Source organism: Hevea brasiliensis, chromosome 18 (genome assembly GCF_030052815.1).
Source record: "Hevea brasiliensis isolate MT/VB/25A 57/8 chromosome 18, ASM3005281v1, whole genome shotgun sequence".
Lineage (NCBI taxonomy): Eukaryota > Viridiplantae > Streptophyta > Magnoliopsida > Malpighiales > Euphorbiaceae > Hevea > Hevea brasiliensis.
The window spans coordinates 24,386,070-24,403,086 of NC_079510.1; the positions used below are offsets into that span (position 1 = coordinate 24,386,070).

At 36.2% G+C, this 17,017-nt stretch overlaps 1 pseudogene; it reads right to left on the reverse strand.

Moving 5' to 3' along the window:
• The window catches only part of LOC131176087 (uncharacterized protein At1g32220, chloroplastic-like), a 31,187-nt pseudogene extending 14,526 nt beyond the window's left edge, over positions 1–16,661 (reverse strand).
• Between the last annotated feature and the right edge of the window lie 356 nt (positions 16,662–17,017).

Consider the following 17,017-nt stretch of genomic DNA (forward strand, 5'->3'; position numbering starts at 1 on the left):
CTCACTAATAGAGAGGTCAATTGCTTTCACTGATAAATTTCCTGACAAAATTATTGAGAAAACTCAACTTCAAAGATTCCTAGGATGTTTAAAATGTGTCTTAGATTCTTTCCAAAATTAAATAGATTGCTTCAGCCACTTCATGAAAGACTCAAAAAGAATGCAAAGACCTGGACATAGGAACACACTTCCCTTGTTCAGAAAATCAAAACCCAAATAAAGCAAATTCCTTGCTTACATCATGATAATCCATTTGCTTTTAAAATTGTTGAAACTGATGCCTCTGATCTTGGATATGGAAAAATTCTAAAGCAACTTAAAAATAACAAAAAGTTATAGTTCAGTATGTTTCTGGATATTGGGATGAAACCCAGAAAAATTATTCCACTATTAAAAAAGAAATTTTGTCTATAGTCATCTGCATTCAAAAATTTCAAAGTGATTTGCTTAATCAAAAATTTTTGCTTCGAATTGACTGCAAATCTGCAAAAGAGGTTTTGAAAAAGGATGTTCAAAACATTGCTTCCAAACAAATCTTTGCTCGTTGGCAAGCTATTCTAAGTATTTTTTACTTTGATATTGAATATATTAGAGGAGGTATGAATTCTATCCCTGACTTCCTAACTTGTGAATTCTTGCAGACTCCTCACAATGATCCCAAGAAAGAAGACTGAAGAATCAACAAAAAAAAAAAGCTTCAGCTTCTACCTCAAAGAAAACTTCACCTAAAACCCAAGCTTCCTCTCAACAACTTGCGCTAAGCCAACCCAAAATGACTTCCCAAAGCCCTATTGTCTCATGGAATGCTTTATTCCAAAAAGAAATAGATCAACTTGCCAACCTTCAACTTCCCAAACTCCTCCAGAACAACTTTCTCCAAATGACTTGCAAGTTTGGCTTGCAGGCCTCATTAATCACCCGCAACTTTGCCACCTCGTAGATTCGCTCCCGTATGACAACCCAAAAACTTTTAACTCAAGCTTGCTCTCAAGAAGTCGAGAGAGATTAACATACAAAATCAAAAAACTCTCTCAAAAACAAATTTCTCAAACTGTATAAACAACTAAACTTGTTCATACAACGGATTTGACTTTAAAATCAAACGAACCATAATGGTTTCACAAAACTTTTATCAAAACTCGTTCAAAGATTTAACCGGATTTTAAAGGATTCTTATCAAAGTATTTTAACTATTGAGGATGGATTTTATGATTCTAACCTCGCTTATGTGCACTAAGTTCTTTGATTCTTAGCACTACAAGCCGTGGATAAGTCTAAAGATCCAGCTTATTACCAAAGTATCTTGATTGAAACTGAGTCGGTCAAAATTAAACACTTCCCAAAAAACTCCCCTGTCCCAAACTATTCAACCTGCACTATACTCAAAGTTATCCACCCTGTCAATTGGGGACAAGACTTATCTGTCCCAAAGAAATTTCAAGCTAGATTTGGCCAAAGCCTCCCTTCTACTACAACTTTCACATACTGGGATTACCACCAAGCTTGACAAATGCTTTCCTAATCCAAAACCCCAAAGAATCGTCACACTTGGCTATTTTTCTTCCGCATCGCCTCCAAATTTCACTTTCCTGCATGGTTTGCCCAATGGTGGAATCGATGGTAGCCATCCTCAAATATTGCCCTCAAATCAATCAAGGGCATACAACTTTCAAGGCTCGCTATAAGCCTACAATCAAGAAGAAATATTTCATCCTCATACTAGTTGCTTCAAAGTTCTTTGTGCCATGGGTTCTTTCATGGGACTATGGCTACAAACCGATCAACTTCTCCAAGGGCCGCCTAATTTGCAAGTTCAAAATTAGATGGTGGTCCAAATTTCAAAACATCAAAAGGCCTCCTTAGAAGTCGTGGAACAATGGCTACTCAAACAGCCTAAAGAACAAAGACAACTTCCTTCAACTTCGCCCCAAAACCCTACGATCTTTTGGCCCAAAAATCAAATGCTCAAGCTCTCTTGGCCTGTGCAAAGAAGAATATTTTACTATCATGCAAGAACCGTTGAGTAACAGTCCTCCACTTCAAAACTCTAAGCCAAGCTAGCTCATCTTCCGATGTCGCTCCTCGTAATGATAACGAGGATGACCGCTGGAATATTATCCGCCTTTAAAGCACCAATAACGAATCACAGGCCCACACTTCAAAGACAACTTTTCCAGCTATCATAAATAAAAATTTGGTCATCACATGGCTATAGGAACTCCACTTGCAACAACTTTCGGCATTTTTCACTCCACTTATATATCTTTTTAACTTTCAAATGTGTAATAGTAACTTATAATCATTGTAAACCTCTTTCCTTCATCTATAAAAGGAAGAGGCTCTCTACTTCATTTTTTAAGTTTTTCTTTCAAGTTTTCCTTTCGGATACCTCTCCCTTTCCCTATTCTATCTCCTTGTAAGTCCGGTATCAAAGCTTCAATAAAACTATCTTCTTACAATCTTTATATATCTGTGGCTGGTTCTACCGCCCATATTTTTATGCTATTATAACTTGTTGATTTATTGCATCTTCATTTTCATTTTACTGCATCTTCTTATTATTTATTGTTCTTTCTTCTTCTTCTTTATATTAATTCTATCTTTCTTGAATATCGCTTTGATCCTGCGTCTCATTGGTACCCCTTCACCCATTGGTGAATCAAACCCAATCTAAAATTCAAGATGGAACTCCAAGACCTCTTGCACTAAGTTAATGGGCCTAAGACCTTATAATAATTTTAGGATTAATTTTATTTTTAATTATGAGTTGTAAAAGTCATTTTAAGGTTTTTAATCTTTATTCTCCTCCCTCTTTCTTTAAGTTTAGGACTTTAATTTTATTTTGATTATTTTGAATATTTTCAAATGAACTTTTGGCATGTAACTAACTTAGTAAAGATGCATAAAGGGAAACATGGTAATTAATGGACCTAAATACATAATCTAGAAACATTGACATGTTTAGGACCCTCCTTTTCGTCTTATGCATATATTTTAGATTGAAATGCCTAAGACTCTTTCTTTTGTATGCTATGTATGATTTGTAAAATGACTTGGCATGTAATTGACTTAGTTAAATATACATGTAGGGTAAGATGGTATATAAGGTAATTTTTTTTTTAACTTAGAAACATCACATGATAGAACTTTCTATGCGCATGTACCTATTTGTTATTTTCTTGAATGGTTAAATTTAAATGTGTGTGGATCTTAGCTTACATAAATATATAATTATAAATATATGATTAGAGAATTTAATAAAAGATACAACAAGAAAGACTTTAGAAATCAATAGTAAAAGTTGACCCCTCTTTTAAGGTAAGTTCAGACAAAGAGGGTGCCTAATACATTCCATCTCTCATACCCACTATCCCAAACCTAGGCCATTGAGCTTATGGTAAAAGAAGGGTAGTGGGCCCTTGCAAGGGGTAAGTTTCCACCCACATCGCTTCTTACTAAATTGTCCCGGTTATTACCTGAATGATAACTCCTTTCCCCGCCTTTATGACGTTAATATCTAAACATCATGGTAGTGCTATGGGAAGGCGATGCTAAACCAGATTTAAGAGCTCCACAATTACAACTACACTGCTATATAAAGGGCATTTTCCTTTTTTTATTTTTTTATTTTTTATTTTTATTGTAACAGTCGTTACCGTGTCATAATGTTAAAGTCCATTAACATAGCTTTTTTGTCAAGTAAAGGCCATTCCGAGTGTTACCATATAGAACATGTTGTTTTGCTGAGAAAGTCAGACAAACCCACTTTCCTAAGCTACCAACACTTCCATTTCCTAAAAACATTCCTTTGCGCTGTTTGTTTTCATTTATTTAAACCACTTCAAACCAATTCTATATTTCATTGAAAATAAAGAAACAAATATGAAGAAAGGACCAAGGAGTTTAGTTAAGGTTTGATTTCTTAATAAATCACAGTTGAGATCTAAAATTGAAAATTCTGAATTAAGTTTGGATGGTTGATTCTTTTCCCCACCTTAAAATCATTGAGAGGCTGAATTTGCCCAAAACTCACTAAATCATGCAGGAGCAAAGAGCACCAATTTCCATTTTTACAGGTTCTCGAAAGCACCTATCTTGAATGGACAACATTAGATTGTTTACAATATCTGTTAATCACTGCGATTAGAACCTTGATCTTCTCCTTCTTCAAGATGGAAATCAGCAAGACACTTCAAGATTGGTTTGCAATCCTTGACAGGGGCAAGTTCCAATACTTTAGCATAAGCTCTTATAGATTCTCCGATTTGATCAAATTTATGATGAAATATCTGTGTATTTCTCAATTGTCTTTTGGAATTCATCCATTTTTCTTGTAAACTTTCTGGAATTCTCTAATATGTTTGTAACAAAGAGAAATAAAGAAAGAATTTAGAAAAACCAGAGTGTTGTAGCTCTGATACCAATTGTTGTGACCCAGTCACGACAAGAGTATTTGGGTAGTGAGAAAGCAAAGGAAAGGAGAGAAAAGTAGAAAAAAGGGAAGAGATTACCAAGAGAATAGATAGAAGGGAAAGGAAGAGAAAAGAGAGAAATAAAAGGAAGATTTGGGAGAGAGGAGAAGAAGAATTTAAAAGGAAATTATGTTGAATTCTTTTATTAGCTTCCCTTTACCATGGCTCATAGCGCATTTCTATTAGTAGTTAATTCTCCAAGTGTGAATTGGTTAGAAAACAGAATTCCTAACCACTCTTAACTGTTCTAATTATTGTTCTAACATCAGCCTAAGATAAAAGATATATTGCGCCAGCCACCATATAAAGACAGAACTTTCTTTTTTATTTACCATTTACCCCATTGTTCCCCTGTAATAATCATTACTTTCTTTCAAATATCGAAAAGTTTTGGGGAAAATTTTCAGTAAACATGAAATTGAATTATCACACTTATTTTGCACTCCAATTGACTACCAGGTAGTATAGGTGAAAGAATTCTAGAAAATATGAAACCATCACCATAAGGCCAGTACCAAGCTTCAACTTCTCTGCTATATTTATCTTCCCAATGTCAAATAAATGTGAAGCCTGTATACCTTAGTTACACAATGGAACAAAATCAAAACCAATATACTTAATGACTTGACATAAAAGAAGAGTTGGTTTGTGTAGGATGATACGATCGCAATGAAGTTGTATTCTAATGCAAGTGCCATTCATAACAAGTTATGGTAACATTACAAATATTTGTTTTATACTTTGATTTTGAATAAGGATATAACGGTCAAGTAATTATATATGTTTTCCTTTACTCCATTAACATTGGCTGGTTAAAGACTTAGATCTTCATTCTATTAAAACTCACGGGAACAGGACCAGGCTAAAAGTTCTGTAAGATTCATGTCAAGCATATGTTTCCTTGTTATATTGATGATGATTACCTACCATGTGAACAAGGTTTCCTCTATATACAAAATGATGGGACCATTGTTATGTTTACAGTGGAACCAAAGCTCCCTTACTAAGTGACAATTCCTATTGTCATATATTATAGTGGTATATGTTGACTATCATGTCATCTTTTTTCATATTTTATTGCTTCAGCAGTCTATTCTTATTGTGTGATGTTGGAACTTGGACAGTAACTCTATGACAAGACACTCACAAATATTCTTCTTTCTAATTTGGTAAACTATGAAAATCTATTTTTCCCTTCTACATTAAATTAGATTCTAATGTCTCAAGCAAACAATAAAAAGAGCTCTAGCGGAACTGACACAGGTACACTTCCACCTGCACATGTAGACATAAAAAGGCTGAAAAGCACAACTGCATCAAATTAGAAAGAAACAAATAGTTGGAGTTATTGGTTGCAGAGCAGGAAAGACCCAACTCACTGGTATCCACAGATAATCAACAGTTGCCAAAAAGGCAGGGAAGGAAAAGCAACTATTCTTCCCACAGGCATATTTCCACTTTATAAGATGAAGTTCATGGTTTAAGCATACAATTCTAGGTGACTTTAGTAATATGCAACTAATGCTATTAAGATGATATCCTTTTCGTGGGAATAGAAACCCAGCCAGCAATAAATCAATAAAACGAAAAATATTTGAGGAGAAGCAATTTTTAAAAAGGCACAGGGTTCTTCAAAAGTAGGGATAAAAAACAAGTTAATTTCTTTCCAATCTCCAGTCACCATGACAATAGGGATCTCAAACAAACTCTTGAATGAGGCTGGGTAACTACTCTTGTAGATCTCATACAAAAGATATATCGTACATACAGCCAGAAATAATATCCATTGGCCCACACAGCATGCGTATATTAAATTGCAACTCAATGTTCTAATGAATTTTTGAGTAACCTCCTTGGTCCTTCCAAAAGCGTTTAGCCACAAAGCAAACAAGCAATTCACAGAGTTGCAACAAACCTTACCTCCTAGTAGATGTGACCACTGCCTATAAAGAAAATGATCTAAGTTTTAATTCACTTGATAATTGATGAGAATTCTTACCAAATTCCTTTGCAGCATTCACTGCAGCAACATTAGCCTCACCATTAATCCTCAGCATCTGTTCTTCACTGCCTAAACCTCCAAGGGTTGAAACCACAGCAGTGGCCCCAACTAGAACTTCATCCCAGTTTGCATAGAAAACATCTCCTGCATGATATGAAGACAATTTTAATAATTGCATCAATGGAGAAATTGTTCATATCTAAAGCTAAAAGCAAACATCGTTGACTGCATGTAGCATTTTCAGAACTATGCTAAGACATTCTGAAGGCGTACAAAGTGTTCAAAAGTTGTCACCAAGCTTAAACCTTAACTCCTATATCATGACCAGTTAATTGTGCGCATCAAGGATGCAGGACAAGATGCATCTAGCAAATTGGATCACAATGTTCCATATTCTTTCCAGTTTGCAGCACAGTGGTGATGTTTAGTTAGTAGAACAAAAATTCATAATGAGGCTGGGTGATGTTATTGGTAGTTGTGATGCTGTACTTCCCACAGTAAATATGCTGTTGTGACCAAGAGTTCTATTATGACCAAGGATCATAGTATGTTAGAAGAGTCTCGTGAATTATTAGATAAATAGAATTCTTTGGGCTGTAATTGGATCCAATCAAGATTAATGAACACAATTTATATCCCTCTCTAAATTCTCTTTCTTCCCCTCCCTCTCGATCTCTCTCTTCTTCTTCTTCTTCTTCTTCCTCTTCTTCCATTGCTTCTATTTTCTTCCCCCTTTCCTCTGTTTTCCTGTTTGGTTGTGACCTGGTCACAATAATTTGGTGAAGAGCAGTACAATCCTAGGGATTGCTTCTGCATTCTCTCTTCCTTTCCTTTCTTCTCTCTTCCCTCTCTTCTTTTTTCATCTTTTTTCCTCTGTTTCTTCTCTTCTCTCCCTTTCTCTTCTTTGCTCATTCTTTCTCTTCCATATCCTGTTCTTCATTCCTCCCCTAAATTCTATTTCTAATCCACAACAAGCAACCATGGATGATGAAATAACATACATGATTCTAGAGAATCAACTCAAAGAATTACAACATCTATTCAATCCTTCAAGATGGAGACCACCAACAAATTTTTGAAGATAATTGCAAGGAGTTTGAGGTGGTTCGAGAAGAAAATCTATGGAGAATGGAAGAGTTTAATCAATGGATGAAAGCAAGACGTCAATGAAGATTTGATAATCTGATCCAGGAAATTGTTCCTTCCATTGACAAGAATGTTCAACGAGATTGCCAACCAATCTTGAAGCCATTGGAATGTTCCAAATAGAAAGAAGAAGAGCAGGGTTATGAACTTCATCTGAATTTTTGAATTTCATATGGGAATGATGATCACGACCTTGCCAGTAATATAAATTCTTGCATTGAAGAGGGTATCGTGAAGAAACTATAAGTAAGGATGAAAATGCAATTTCCAAACTTGAGGAAAAGATCGAGTCTTGAGTACAACAGACCAAGATGGTATGATTAGCCAATTAATTCATAATTTGGAAATTACATATCAAATCAATGGGTTTGCTCTCTTTGGGAAAAATTTTGGAAAGGACAAAGAAAGAGTTGGTGGAAAAAGAACATGCATATACTATAGTGATTGTTTTGAGTTTGATTTGAGGGGCCCATGATTTGGAGTTTGGGATCCTCTAATGTTATACTCTTCAAAGAAAATGAGAATGAGAAGTGGAGAAGATAAAGGATGAAAATGATTCTATAATTAGAGAGGGAAGATGCACAATGGGTGTTTGAAAAAGAATGCCTTACCAGTTGAATAAAATGGTCAAGTGAGGTTCAGCCATTTTCAAGTGTAGACATGATTAAGGATCAAAGTATGTTAGATGAGTCATGTAAATTATGATAGAGTTAGGAATTTGAAATAAAATAAAATAGGAAGAGAATGGAAATAAACAACTCTGGCAACTTTCTTTGATTGAACTTTTAATGGCAAATAGAACATAAAAACATCAAACACAACCAAAAGATAAAAGAAACCAATTGGTTCTCTAGTAAACTTAAGAAAGACTACTAGCCCAGCTTAATAGCCATTTACAAAAGATGATAACCAGAAAAGCTTGCTCTCTCCTCCTCATTATTCCCTCTATATAGATTCCTTCCCTTCAAATGCGCTGCTGCATATTCCTTCCCTTCAAATGCGCTGCTGCATAACCATGTCCAGTTCCTCCTCTAACAGATTGTTGGTAACAAAATTCTCCAGCTCAGCATCCATTTCCCTTACTACCCCTGTTGTCTTTCTTCTGGAATAGACCCTTACATGCCCAGGACCATTTAACCATCTCGGCCCACCTGCTGCAAAATGGAATCTGTAACATAGCCACCATAGCCTTGTCCCCAAGCATAAAGGAAGGAAATTGATTTTGGAAATCTACTAAGTCCATCCAAGTTGCGTCTTCTGCAGGTTTTCCTTTCCACTGGATTAATACTTGAATCACTTGCATGTTGTCCACCACAATCTATCACCATTCCAAAACTTTCTCTGGTTCTACCATATCATCTTTCATAACCATTTCTTTCGATAGCTTAGCTATCACGGAATGATTTCCTTCCACATGTTTAAGCTGAGAAACATGGAATAAATGATGAATTCGAGATTCAACATGCAGAAATAATTTGTATGAAACAGCACCAATACATTCTAGAATTTTGAAAGGCCCAAATTAACTAGCTGTTAATTTGGGCACTGATATAACACAACCCGATTTCCGAACTAAATGGTATGCGGTTCGGATCTTTGAGTTTGGAAAAAGGATCGAATACCTATGAAGAAAAAAGTGATCGGTTAAGACACTTGGTGTTCGGACAAGTCACAAGGTGTTCGGACAAAGGATAAGTGTTCAGTACAATAGAAAAGTGTTCGGACAAAAAAGAATGATCGGGTATGAATCGGTTACATGATAAAAATATGTCCGATATTCTTGTCGGGAATATCGTTACAGGGCAGATAGTATGTCGTTATATCAATTGATCATTTCACTAAATGAGCTGAGGCAGAAGCTACGCAGCTTATCACTGCTAATAAGGCGATCACCTTTGTCAAACAGAGCATTTTTTGCAAATTCAGTGTTCCCAAAATGGCTATCACTGATAATGGCACGCAGCTTAAAAGTAATAAGTTTAGATCCTTCTGCTCAAAGTGGGGTATTAATCCTCCACTTATCATCCTCAAACCAATGGAATGATAGAAAGTGTTCTTGACATAAAAAGTGTCAGGAACACAATTTTATTCCCCGCATTCTGTCTGAAAGATTATCGGCTATTGGGAGTCCATGACCATTTTATCAGTGGGGAATTGATATCCTTGGCCCATTTCCTAAGGCTTCAGGGTGTAGATAGTACGTCACTGTAGCAATTGATCATCTTACTAAATGAGCTAAAGCAGAAGCTACGCAGCTTATCACCACTAATAAGGCAATTACCTTTGTCAAACAGAGGATTTTTTGCAGATTCGACGTTCCCAAAGTGGTTATCACTGATAATGGCACGCAGGGTATTGATCCTCCACTTATCATCCTCAAACCAATGGGATGACAGAGCTCACTAATCATACCATTTTGAATGGTTTGAAGAAAAGATTGGACAAAGCCAAGGGAACACCGGTCTTTTGTAGTTGGAGATCTAGTGATGAAAAGATTACATGTCTCAGGAGGGGTAGCTGGGGCCGACAAGCTCGATAGCAACTAGGAAGGTCCCTATATTGTATCCAAAGTCATCCACCCTGGATCTTATAAGATTGCATACAGTAGTGGTAGCGATCTTCCACGAGCGTGGAATATTTGTAACCTATGCAAATTCTATCACTAAAGACTTCTGCTTTTCTCTCATAGTCGTGATTATTTATTAAGGCATTAAGGTGACTTCTCGCCCATTTAAAGCCTCTAAGAGGCACTAAGGCGATCTCTCACCCACATAAAGCCCTAAAGTGGCGTCAAGGTGACTTCTCATCCATTTAAAGCTTTTAAGAGGCACTATGACGATCTCTCGCCCATATAAAGCCCTAAAGTGGCATCAAGGCAACTTCTTGCCCATTTAAAGCCTCTAAGAGGCACTAACGTGATCTCTCGCTCACATAAAGCCCTAAAGTGGTGTCAAGGCAACTTCTCACCCATTTAAAGCCTCTAAGAGGCACTACGGCGATCTCTCGCCTACATAAAGCCCTAAAGTGGCATCAAGATGACTTCTCGCTCATTTAGAGCCTCTAAAAGTCACTAAGGCAATCTCTTGCCCACCTAAAGCCCTAAAGACGTACTAAGGTGATACTAAGACAATCTCGCTCATTTGTAATTTTAGAGTACTGCTAAGGTTTTTCCCAGATGATCTCTCACTCACTTCGGAAAACACCCAAGAAACTTTTCAAAGTTACGGGATGACATTTATCATTTGAGGGCATTTATTTTTTATCAAAGTTTGGATTTTCATAAAGGTTATTTTAACTTGGCAAAACAAAAAATTAAAAGTACAAGAGATCAAAGAGTAATAGAGTTAAGTAAAAAGAAAAGGTACATTAATGTAAAAAAGATATTACAATTCAATTAGCGGTGATCACCCCACCGATCAAACACACCCTTCCTCCCCTCACTTTCTTCCTCGCTCTAAATCGTCCATCCATGTGAAATCTTCTGGGGAAACCACTTGACCAGCTCCTTCAGCAAATCATTATGGGCATCCACTTAAGCTGTGGCTGCCCGCTAATTTGCTTCGGCTTTGGAAGTCTTTAGGCACCCTTCCAGCTAGACAATCTTCTTCTTTTCGGCTTCTAAAGAAATTTTTTCCAACTCTAACTCTTCTCGAGTTTATGGATGGTAGCTTCGGAAGATTTGAGATTATTCGAAAACACCTCCAACTAATTGTTCTAAGCTGAAAGACGAGTCTTCAGCGTCATGTTTTCTTGACCTATCTATTGGAAGGTGCCCTTGAGTTGGCGTACTTTTTTCCGAGCCATATGATAGGTGGCAATGGCCTTTACTTTCAAGTTGCTGCAATAAAGCATCAAGTCCTATAAGCTCTCTTTCTCCAATCGTTTCCGATCTTCTAATAAACAGACTAAGGCGCTCAGCACTTGGCCAAAGTCCTTGTTATTCTTCACTAATTGATGGTCCCGAACAGATTGTTGCAGGATCTGGGAACCAAGAGAGACCGAAACGGTTTCACTAATCACACACTCAGAAGAGGAGATAGGCATAACTGGTTTATTAGTAGAATGGGTTGGACCAGGCAATGAGCCCACTGGGTTAGGAGCGATTGGCACAGTAGTGGTAGGAGGATCTTCAGTTCAACTCTTCTTAGATGGGGGACTTGTCCAAGCTCAGCCTCTTTTTCCTTTTTAGTTCCCTAATGAGCCAAGTGGTTTCGTGTGTTTGATTGCCCATCATACCTGCACAAAGAAAGAAGTTAGTAAGTATCACAGTTTATGAGGAAAGAAGTTAAGGGGAATACCGCAAAGTCAGCTAGTTCTAAGGGTGTATCCATCGTGGCTACATAGGTACTGAATCAACAATTCAGTTCGGCCTTCACAATGTTGGCGATCTTAAAGCGGTCTTTTTTCCCTTGTTCTTTGAGTTCAGCCACGAATATGTCCTCAATAAGGTTAAGGTGAGGTGCCTTTTTCGTCTTATCAGCTTGATAATTCCAGTTCCTAGGGATCCCCTCCTAGCCGATTCATTCTCTGCTTCGGAGGATGAAAAACCTCCCTTTCCAATTCTTCAGGGAAGAAGGAAGATTGACAAATAGCTGGCAATTCAGTTGAGCTTGAAAAAAAACCAGAACTCATTGTTTTTCTTGGCTTTTTCATTTTTTCGAGTGCCTAAATAGTAGAGGCTAGTGAACACCTTTTCTATGGCTGACAGATGTTTAGCTCAGCACATAGCTTGAAAACCAACTAGTAACCTCCAAGGGTTTGGATGGAGTTGTGTGATCGACAACTGATAGTATTGAAGTACTCGAATGTAACATGGATCACGTGGAAACCTTAGTCCCACGTTCAGTAGTTCTTCATACACAATCACACAGTCTCTTTCTTCAAAATGGAGATTAGCCTGGATGTGGTCCCCACGAGCTTCTACCTCGAATAGGTCTCTTGGAATATGATATTTTGATATGAGGGAAAGAAGTTCGATAGGATTCACTTCTGAGGCGATCTCATCTATACCAAGGAGTTCGGCTATAGTTTTCTTAGATTTTTTATTTTGTGGAAGCGTCGCGTGGGTTGAGGTAGTGCCAATCTCACGACTAGTACCCGCCACATTGTTGCCACCAGTAGCATCATCTACTTCTTTACCTGACAATGACAATACAGGGCTGTCAGCCATTTTTTCCATCAGAGAATCGTCGAAGCTATAATCTATGTTGGCGGTTTCTTGGGTATCTTAGCTGTCTCTCTTACTCATGTTTAGGAAGGAAAGGAATAAAGATAGGAAGTAAGAAGGGGAAAGTATCAGGAGCTACCCATTTGCTAAGTGTCGGAAAGTCACCGGAGGAAGGTAAGAAGCACCACGAATAGAGAGTTGTAGAAGTTTTAATCAACGGAAATGAAACGAGTGATAAAGTAATATTCGCTTTTGGAAATATGGATATATAGGCGGTTTTAGAACTTAAATTTTGAATCAACTGCCAAAAGGTTCATCTTAGAAATTGAAAAGGACATTAGTCTTTTCAGCTTTTCAAGAGACATTTGTCATAAGTAATTAATGGTAGCGCGTTTCTCTACGCAATATGTCAAACCTTAAGATTCAAACAGTGTGGGAGACTAATAACACAACCCGATTTCTAAACTAAATGGTAAGTAGTTCGGATCTTCGAGTTCAGAAAAAGGATCAAATACCTATGAAGAACAAAGTGATCGGTTAAGAGACAAAGTGTTCGATTAAGACACTTGGTGTTCAGAAAAGTCACAAGGTTTTCGGGCGAAATGGTTGTTTGGACAAAAGATAAGAATTCAGTAGAATTGATTACATGATAAAAGTATGTCCAATATTCTCGCCGAAAATATCATTACACGTTGGGTAACACCTCTACAAAATATAGAGAAAAATGATTTGGCATGAGCTGATGAAATCCCTTCCCAATTAAAGCGGAAAGGGTACCATCCTTAACTCTATAAATATGGCTCACAACAATTCTCAAGGTACCCAATTCTACACTAAAATTTCTTTCAGTGTTTGCTTTTTCTTTATCAAGTATTTACTGACTTGAGCGTCGAAGTGGCCTTGGTTAAGCCACCGACCTCATTTCTTTTTTTTTTTATTGTAGGCAATATCTTGATCATTCATCAACCCGAGAATCTCAAGCAATATCAAGCACCACCCTCAACTGCAAGGAAATAGATTTATGAGGCCGAAACTTCAAGTCTCCTCCAAAACGACACTTACTCTTCTATCAATATGTTCCCCTTCACTAGCAAGACGCATCATTCCCTTATCAAGTTTCTTCATCATGTCTTCTTCTAAAGCACCCAAACTCCTCTCTATCACATCAACTCGAGAATCCATCCTCATTTGTGGCATCCACCAGGTCAAACCAATTTGATAGAGTTAGGAATTTGAAATAAAACAAAATAGGAAGAGAATGGAAATAAACAACTTTGGCAACTTTCTTTGATTGAACTTTAAATGGGAAACATAACATAAAAAACATCAAATACAACCAAAAGATAAAAGAAATAATTGGTTCTCTAGTAAACTTAAGAAAGAATTCTAGCCCAGCTTAATAGCCGTTTGCAAAAGTCAATAACCAGAAAAGCATGCTCTCTCCTCCCCATTATTCCATCTATATAGATTCCTTCCTTCAAAAGTGCTACTGCATATTCCTTCCCTTCAAATGCACTGCTGCATAACCGTTTCCAGCTCCTCCTCTTAACAGATTGTTGGTACCAAAATTCTCCAGCTCAGCATCCATTTCCCTTACTACCTATGTTGTCTTTCTTCTGGAATAGACCCTCAAAGGCCTAGGACCATTTAGACCATCTCAGCCCACCTGTTGCAAAATTGAATCTGTAATAAATTACTAGATAAATAGAACTCTTTGGGCTGTAATTGGATCCAATAAAGATTAATGAATACAATTTCTCCCTCTAAATTCTCTCTCTCTCCCCTTCTCCCTCTCCCTCTCGATCTTGATCTCTTTTCTTCTTCTTCTTCCCTTTCTTCTATTTTCTTCCCACTTTCTTCTGTTTTTCTGTTTGGTTGTGACCAGGTCACAACATATGCACCTACAGAATCCTCTAATTGCAAGAATTGAGGCTCATTCTAAGAAAAGAAGAAAAGGTACATGACAGAACAGCAGAGACAGCATGGGTGAAACTTAGTAGTTAGAGATGTCAATAACTTTGGAGGCAAGGAAAGATTAAATAAGTCATTTCCACCAACTGATCAAAGGGTAGAATAGGTGTGTCACCAAGGCATTAACTTTACACTGGAATATCATAATGGAAAAGAGATGATGCTAGTGATTTTTATGGCATTGAAGATGGCTGTCATACTCCATTGCAACAATAATCATACCAGCATTAAATTTCCATTAATTAGTATAATTATGCATTTTCAAGACCATTTTTATTTTCACTTTCAATAAATGGATTTACAGAAATAAGGTTGAATCAAGTGCAATTGAACTTTCATTCACATAACTACATGCTTTACACAAGGAATTCAATGGATTGTGAACTAACTTCACGGCTCCTATACATGTATGGTCATGTAATAAGTACTTGTTAGAGCCCGATACTTTCTGATGTTCAGAAAGATAATGAGATTATCAGGCACTAAATAGAAAAAATTAGAACATCAGTGCAGCTGTTGACGCTCTCCATTTGCAAGTGAACAATGCAAGAAAAAGTTTTGTCTGACAAGGAGGGTAAAAATCTACATGAATTGGCTTCTGAGACTGATCACAGCAGCACCACAGATATTTATTTTCTTTAGAATTTCTGTGTCAGAAAGATTGCCAAGCGATGATCACATCTTGACATTCCATATTCACAAATTTACTTCCTTTACCATTGCTAGCAATTTTCTAGACAACTTTTCATTAAATGCGCTATATAAATACACACAACCTTATCATTACACTACAGTTGGCTTAATTACAACACCGGGAGTCTATTCAAGAGTACATAAAGAATATAACATGCCTGATATCCAAGTAACCTGATCTACCCATGAATCAGGTAAGTCAAGGCCCTGACCTGAAGAGTGACGGCAACTTTAGCCTCCAATAATGAAGAAAATATTAACAAGAATTTTGACAAATTTCTTAATAATTAAGATATCAAATACTTACACTCATGATAACAATTACTCACGGAAATAATTAATAGCAAGAAAACCATTGAGATAAATAAATATGCATGGCAGTTGTTTGAAAGATGTCTCAGACCTGTTTAGGCTTATAACCTCTATACCCTTAGACACAGCAGCCTTGCATATCGCAGAACCAACAAACCCATTTCCTCCTAGGACTACAACCTATTGAGGAAAAGCATGCTCATAAGATTCTTTCAGCTCAAGTGCCCAAAGATATAATGCTATGATTGGTAAAGCCCAATACAATCAATTTTTCTAATGAAATTCAATATAAAATTTGATTGCATTACAATGCACTACCCCTACCAAAGGCAGCATAAGTTCAGCACAAGCAAATAGAAGAAAGTTAGTACCCTTTCAGTCTTTATATCAGCAACAACATCAATTGCAGCAGATTTGTAATCATCCTTTAAATTTGGCTCTGCATAGCTGCACTTGACTTGAAATTTACAATAGCTGAAAGCAGATTGAATAAGTATGTTGCATCACTGGTTTCAATCTCAAGCAAAATTCAATTCCAATTCCAATTCCAATCAAATTTATAAATTCAATTAAATTTCAATTAAATAAAAATATTAAATTAAATTAAATTAAATTTCACCAACAGAATAAATAAAATTTCAATTCCAAACAAATTTATAAATTTAAAAAATAAATCTGCATGAAGAGAGAATACCTTTTATGAAAATGCGAGTTTAGCCGAGTTGGGAAGGAAACCCGAGAGATAGAGGAAGAACAGCCTAGCACGGAAATCGGAGGGCACAACGCAAACGACGTCATTTTAGGACTGAAAAATATGCTGGTTCCCTCACTCTTCCGCTTCAAGGGGAGAGCCGCTCAGCCACAGCCTGAAGAGGTGATATTTGTACTTCGAAAAAAAATAATAATAAGAAAGAAAAAAAAGAAATCCACACACAGAGGAATTTTTAAGAAAATGGCATGTAATATTTTTTTTAAAAAATTTTTCATGTGGCATCTTTTATAAATATTTTTTTATATTAATTATTATTTTTTAATAAATTTAATTTTTAAAAATTACGATCTCTTATAATTAAATATAATATTTAAAAATTATTTATATTATTTTTTTATAAATTTATTTTTATAAAAATATTATTTATTATATATTATTCTCAATAATAATAATAATAATTTAAAATAAAAAATAATTTAAAAGATAATAATAATAATAATAATAATAATAATAATAATAAGTCATTGATGATTATTAATTTA